The sequence below is a fragment of the Erinaceus europaeus genome, chromosome 8 (assembly GCF_950295315.1).
Source record: "Erinaceus europaeus chromosome 8, mEriEur2.1, whole genome shotgun sequence".
NCBI classification, from domain to species: Eukaryota; Metazoa; Chordata; class Mammalia; order Eulipotyphla; family Erinaceidae; genus Erinaceus; species Erinaceus europaeus.
In genome coordinates, this window is record NC_080169.1 from 125779179 (window position 1) to 125786790 (window position 7612).

The window sequence follows — 7612 nt, forward strand, 5'->3', positions numbered from 1 at the left end:
AAAATAAAAATGGTTATATTTTAATTTTTATTACTTTTATTTACTTATTGGATAGAGATAGCCAGAAATTGAGAGGAATGGGGAGATAGAGAGGGAGAGAGATGGAGAGACACCTGTAATGCAGATTCACCACTTGCAAAGCTTTCCCCTTGAAGGTGGGGACCGGTGCCTCAAACTTGGGTCCTTGCCCATTTAACATGTGCACTCAACCAAGTGCACCACCACCCCAGTCCTTGTTGTCTCATATTTTTATGGCTGTGTTCTAGGGTCTGTTTTACTGTGTATCACTTTGTTGAGAGTTCAATGTTCCTTTTTTATTTCTCTGTGACATTCCTTTCAGTAACCCTTGCAAAGCAAGTCTGGCGATGGCAAACTCCTTTTGTTTTTGTATGTCTGGTACTGTTTTGATTGCTCCTGCATATTTGAATGATAGTCTTCTAGCATAAAATGTGTGAGACTGGCACATTTCATATAGAGTGTAGCCAGTTTGTCTTCTGCTTCTGATGTTCTCTGATATATGGCTGAGTCCACTTACTTTACTTGCTACTTGAGACTGGAAGGAATTCAAAGTGTCCTTCATACCCTATTGTTTTAAAACCTTGAATATACTGCTTCACTCTCTCCTGGCCTCCATGGTTCCTGCAGGAAAGCCTTCTGTGAATCTGACTACAGTGTGTGTGTGTGTGTGTGTGTGTGTGTGTGTGTGTATGTGTGACAGAGAGAGAGAGAATCACTTTATTCTTTTACTTTTGATAATTTCACAGTGATGTTTCTTAATGTAATCCTATTTGGGTTTAGAAATTTGAGAGTTCTGTCTCCTTCCTGAACATCTACCTTCTGACCATATCCCACATTTGGAAATTTTCTATTTTCTTTGAATGTAGTTTTTGCTCCCTTCCTTTTCTCCTCTCCTTCTGAGACACTCATAATCCTGATATTACTTTCATAAGAGTATTCAATCTCTTGAAGAGTTGCTTCATGGGAGTCGGGCAGTAGCACAGCTTGTTAAGCGCATGTGGCACAAAGGACAAGGACCGGTGTGAGGATCCCGGTTCGAGCCCCCAGCTCCCCACCTGCAGGGGAGTCACTTCACAGGCGGTGAAGCAGGTCTGCAGGTGTCTGTCTTTCTCTCCCCCTCCTCTCTCCATTTCTCTCTGTCCTATCCAACAACTATGGCATCAATGATAACTAAAACAATAAAATAGCAGGGAATAGATAATAAGTGTAAAAAATTTTTAAAAGAGTTGCTTCCTTTTTCCTAAAGGTTATTTTTCTCCTCCTCCTTTGAATTCAAAGAGTATAGCTAGTTTGTCTATTTCTGATATTGTCTCTTCTATGTGGGTAAGTCTAATTCCTTTACTTGTTATTTGAGAGTGGAATGTATTCAAAGTGTCCTTCATCCCCTATAACTGTTTCCAAATTTTCCATTTTCCTATCAAGGGACACTTTAAAGTGACAGACTTCCTTCTTACTCTGTTTCTCCATATAACATTGAGAGCTTTGTATTTCTTCCAATTTCCTGACAATGCAGTTGCTAAATTCTTCCTCTGCTGACAGCTCTTCTGTAACTGCATCATTACATTTCTTGGTTTTGCAGCACCCGTATTTTCCTAGTTTTACCCATCTGTTTGGTTTCTGTTGTTGGCCAGCAAATGGTGCAGGGTTCTGCCTTGCATGTGAGTTGCAATGGGGATGAAATAGTACTGCAGTATTATGACACCTGATGTCCCTTACACAGAGTCTGTCAGGGGCAGGGGAGGGGAGGGGGATTCCAGACCTCCTACTATTTCCAGATTGATTCCTAAAAGTGGGAACTCTGCTTTGAAGTAAAAGTCACTTTCCTACTTGCAGGGTGGTCTGACCCCATTCGCCTGGGTTTCTATGACATTTGGGGCACCATAGAGTTTGGTAAGCTTCTTGGCTGCCATGAAGGAAGAAAATTCACTTCCCTAGTGCTCCTGGATGGACCCTCTGGGGTTCACTCAATAGATTGTGGCTTCTATATCTCTAAACAGTAGCTTAAACTCTTTCTCTTAAACCACTACGTTCCTGAATGGTTCCCAGGAGGCCCTTTAATATCCACCAGGTGGATCTAAAGCAAATGCAAATACGGTAGCTGCTGTCTACGCAATGCTGCATTTATTTATTTATTTATTTATTTATTTATACCAGAGCACTGCTCAGCTCTGGTTTATAGTGTCACAGGGAATTGATCCTGGAACTTCAGAGCCTCAGGCATGAGTTTCTTTGCATAACCAGTATACTATATAGCACCACTCTCAATGCTGCATTTCTGTTAATGTCTTTTTCTGTCTCCCCTCCTGCTCCTGGAGTCCACACAATCATTGACTTTCAAATATTAATGTTCTTTCTTTACCAGAAACCCCAGATGTTTTCTGATAAAATTTGTTATTTTGTTACAATATCAACATTTGTTTTCTGGTGAAGAGACAACTTTCTGTGACTAGGCCACCATAGCTCCACCCTGGAAGTCTTTTTTTTTTTTTTTTTCCTACCGGGATTATCGCTGATCTCCTTACCTGCATGAATCCACTTTTCCTGCTTCAATTCAATTCAATTTCCTGCTTCAATTCAATTCAATTCAATTTCCTGCTTCAATTCAATTTCCTGCTTCCAGATTCAATTCCCCCCACCACCACCACCACAAACCAGAACTGAGCAGTGCTTTGGTTAAAAAAAAATTATATATATATATATATATATATATATATATATATGATAGCAAATGTATATATTTTAAATAAACACACACCTATATCTATATATCTATATCTATATCTAATCTATATGGGCATCTTCTTCCCACAGCGTCAGTGCATCTCTATCCACGTTGGCCAGGCTGGTGTCCAGATTGGCAATTCCTGCTGGGAGCTCTACTGCCTGGAACACGGCATCCAGCCTGATGGCCAGATGCCCAGTGACAGGTCCACTGGGGATGGAAATGACTCCTTCAGCACCTTCTTTAGTGAAACTGGCACTGGAGAGCGTGTGCCCAGGGCAGTGTTTGTAGACCTGGAACCCACAGTCATTGGTGAGTTGGCCTCTAACCTGGGTGAGATCCCAGGGGTGTGTCCTGGGACTCCACAGACACCTTAAGGCTGGGTAGTGTTACACAGGGCTAGTGGTGAGAGGCTGCTGTGATTTCCCTTTGCAGATGAAATTCTCAATGGTCCCTACCGCCAACTATTCCACCCTGATCAGCTCATCACAGGCAAGGAAGACGCTGCTAGTAACTATGCTCGTGGACATGACACCTTGGGCAGGGCGATTATAGACCCTGTCTCAGATCAAATTCGGAAACTGGTAAGATAACATCACTTGCTCAATGTGGGGTGGGAAATTCCCCTCACACTTTGAGGAGAGCCCTAACTGCAAGAATCCTTTGCACACTGATGCCCTCACTGAGCATCTAGACTCTAAACCAAGATGCTCTTGGGCTGTGGCACAACTATTTGCAGCAAGACCAGCTTCTCTTTTCTGTTTTTCTTGGTTTATTTTGATGACATTTAAGACCAATAACCATCCTTGTTCATAAAGGGGTCTCACAGAGGAGAATGTCCACAAATCTGAGCACCTTTTGATAGGAGAGTGTTAGATACCAATTTTCTTTATCAACCTCTCATAGAATACTAGTTTGTCAGCCAACACTTCCCATATAAGTAGGAAACCCCAGTGAGGTGTGTGTGTGTGTGTGTGTGTGTGAGTGTGTGTGTGTGAGTGTGTGTGAGTGTGTGTGTGTGTGTGTGAGTGTGTGAGTGTGTGTGTGTGAGTGTGTGTGTGAGTGTGTGTGTGTGTGAGTGTGTGAGTGTGTGTGTGTGAGTGTGTGTGTGTGAGTGTGTGTGTGTGAGTGTGTGTGTGTGAGTGTGTGTGTGTGAGTGTGTGAGTGTGTGTGTGTGGGTGTGTGAGTGTGTGTGTGTGAGTGTGTGTGTGAGTGTGTGTGTGTGTGAGTGTGTGTGTGTGAGTGTGTGTGTGTGTGAGAGTGTGTGAGTGTGTGTGTGTGAGAGTGTGTGAGTGTGTGTGTGTGTGAGAGTGTGTGTGTGAGAGTGTGTGTGAGTGTGTGAGTGAGTGTGTGTGTGTGTGAGTGTGTGTGTGAGTGTGTGTGTGTGAGTGTGTGTGTGAGTGTGTGTGTGTGTGAGTGTGTGTGTGAGTGTGTGTGAGTGTGTGTGTGTGAGTGTGTGTGAGTGTGTGTGTGTGTTGGGGGGTGTCTTGAATTGTGATAATCATTTTTATCAGCTTTCTTTCTGGTAACTACTCCTTACTGTGCTGAGCACTGTTTCAAGTTAGTATTTAGTGAAATATATAAAACTGAAAAATTAACTTTGTTAAAACCACACAGCAAGGAACCTGCTGGAGCCAGACCTAGACCCAACCTGACTCCAGTACCTGACTCCATTCGAACTTGATGGTTCTGATATATTCTTGCTCAGAAACCGGCTACCAAATCTTTTTATTTTTTTCTTTATTGGGGGATTAATACTTTGCAGTTGACAGTAAACTATAGTAGTTTGTACATAGGTAACATTTCTGTTTTCCACATAATAATCTAACACCCCCCTGCACCCCCACCCTTCTCTGCTATCATGTTCCAGGACCTGAACACTCGCCCCCCCCAACCTGAGCCTTTTACTTGGGTGCATTACACCTAATTCTGCTTTGTGTTTTCCCTTCTGTTTGATAAATCTTTCTGAAGTATCCATTATACAGAGGCAGTGGTTGCAAGCTACCCTGGTCACACTCCAATTCCATCAGAACCCAGAGAGAGAAGAGGAAAAAAGGGCATTTGGAAGTCGTAATATATGTAGAAAGAAAAGTCAAGACTACAGTAAAATGGGCAAATATATGTAAGTATAGCTAGTTATAGGATCAAGTCAATTGGGGGCCGGGCAGTGGTGCACCAGATTAAGTGCACATATTACAAAGCACAAGGACCCACTCAAAGATCCCAGTTTAAGCCTTCAGCTCCCCATGTGCAGGGAGGTCGCTTCATAAGTGGTGAGGCAGGTGGCAGGTGTCTATCTTTTTCTCCCTCTATCTTCCCTTCCCCTCTCAACTTCTCTCTGTCATATCAAAATAATATTTGAAAAGCCAAAAAACATAGAAATTGTGGATTCGTAGTGTAAGCACCAAACCCCAGAGATGATCCTGGAGGCAAAAAAAACAGCCAATCCATATCTGTGACCTTGGGATTACTAATGCAGTTTCCAGGGGAAGGAATGGAATGTGGAACTCTGGTGGTGGTAACATTGTGCAATTATACCCCATTATCTATAACTTTGTAAATCAATATTAAACCACTAATAAAAAATAAAATAGCCTTTTTAGTGGAATTTTCCCCAACAAGTAATTGATTGTGAAGTTTCTCTGAATACTTAGAAACTCCTCAAAGTCCTGTTTTACAAGCATTATTCAGATTTCTTTTTTAAGCTTAGTCACTGGAATCAGAGATTCAGAAAAGTCACTGTAGATATATCCAAGACTTAATTTATTTTGCAGGCCGACAAGTGCGAAGGTCTTCAGGGATTCCTGGTTTCCCACAGCTTTGGTGGGGAACTGGTTCTGGGTTCACCTCTCTATTGATGGAGCGTCTCTCTGTTGACCATGGCAAGAAGTCCAAGCTCCAGTTCTCCATCTACCCATCTCCCCGGGTCCCACAGCTGTAGTGGAGACCCTACAACTCCATCCTCACCACTCACAGCACCCTGGAGCATTGTGACTGTGACTTCTTGATAGACAATGAAGCCTCCTGTGACATCTGTTGTAGAAATCTGGACATTGAACGACCAACCTACATCAACCTCAATCGCCTGATTAGTCAGGTAGCGTCCTCCATCACTGCTTCCCTCAGGTTTGACGGAGCCCTGAATGTGGACCTGGCAGAATTCCAGACCAACTTGGTGCCCTATCCCCGCATCCACTTCCTTTAACCACCTATGCCCCTGTCATCTCCGCTGAGAAAGCATACCATGAACAGCAGGCATTGGTGATTTCTGGAACAGAAAGCTCTTCATGCCGACCAGATGGTGAAGTGTGCCCCTCGCCGTGGTACATGCATGGCCTGCTGCCTGTTGTACCGTGGTGATGTGGTCGCCAAAGATGTCAATGCTACCATTGCCAGCATCAAGAACAAGTGTAGCATCCAGTTTGTGGACTGCTGCCCCACTGGCTTCAAAGTTGGCATTAATTACCAGCCTCCCACTGTGGTCCCTGGTGGAAGACCTGGCCCAGGTCCAGCGGTCTGTGTGCTTGCTGAGCAACACCACAGCCATTGTTGAAGCCTGGGCCCGGCTCTGTGTGCTTGCTGAGCAACACCACAGCCATGCTGAAGCCTGGGCCCGGCTGAACCACAAGTTTGATCTGATGTTTGCCAAGCATGCCTTTGTACATTGGTATGTGGGTAAGGGCATGGAGGCCCGAGAGGACATGGCTTCCCTAGAGAAGGATTATGAGGAGGCTGAGCAGATAGTGCTGATGGAGATGATGGAGATAAAGATTATTAACGTGACATTTTTTACTCCTGTCTATCTTGAAATCATCTTATTTGTGTTCCCTATTGTGGCGTTAACCTGTCAATAAATCATTTGCATTTGAACATCATTTTGGTTGCTTCTTATTTTAATTAATTTTGAGGTCAACAAGCAGAGAATGAATGAAACCACAGCCTTGATGCTTTCTTTCCATACGGTAGATCTTTTACTCAAACCTGGGTCACACACATGGCAAAGGCCCACACTGTCTCAGTGAGTTCCTTAGCTAGCCCTTGGTTACACTTATATCATCATAAACATTTGCCCCACTTCAAGCCCCTTTGGGAGCAGATGAAGTGGCTAGAGATATGTCTGATCATTTAGATCAGTAGTCCAAGTTCAGATTCAAAGGAGGTCTCGAAACTTTACATCAGGCTCAACCTGACGCTGTTGACTGGCTACGGAAGAAGGTCAAACGCTAGAAGAAGAAGTAGTCCAAGTGATTGCTTTGTGTTCTTTGCTGTGCTTGTGGTCAGGTATGTTCCAGTAACTCTGCAGAGTATGGTGATAAAAAGTCCTCTCTAGTGTACCAGGGAGATACTACCCTGATCTGGTGGGCAGCCGTGTATCTGCAGCTTCCATCTGTTATGTTAACCAGGGAGGAACTTGTTATTTCAGTTTTGGAAAATATTTTCTTCACATTGATGGAAATTCCCTCAAGCTGAATGTGGACCTGGCAGAATTCCAGACCAACTTGGTGCCCTATCCCCGCATCCACTTCCCTTTGACCACCTATGCCCCTGTCATCTCCGCTGAGAAAGCATACCATGAACAGCAGGCATTGGTGATCTCGGGAACAGAAAGCTCTTCATGCCGACCAGATGGTGAAGTGTGCCCCTCGCCGTGGTACATGCATGGCCTGCTGCCTGTTGTACCGTGGTGACGTGGTTTTATTTTCCTAGTGTCTCTGTTATAAGTTGAAAGGAAAGAAAGAAAGAAAGAAAAAAAAACAAGGAATTAATTTGATTTACCATATTTCCAGAATAAATTTTTAATTTAAATTTAGTTAAATTTAAATTTACTTCAATTTAATTTGAATTTATTTCAAATTTAATTTTAATTTAAAT

The 7612-nt window shown here is 43.3% G+C and overlaps 1 pseudogene; it reads left to right on the top strand.

Moving 5' to 3' along the window:
* Positions 1-2838: 2838 nt before the first annotated feature.
* On the top strand, positions 2839-6518 carry LOC103128257 (tubulin alpha-1C chain-like; annotated as a pseudogene).
* The last annotated feature ends 1094 nt before the right edge of the window (positions 6519-7612 follow it).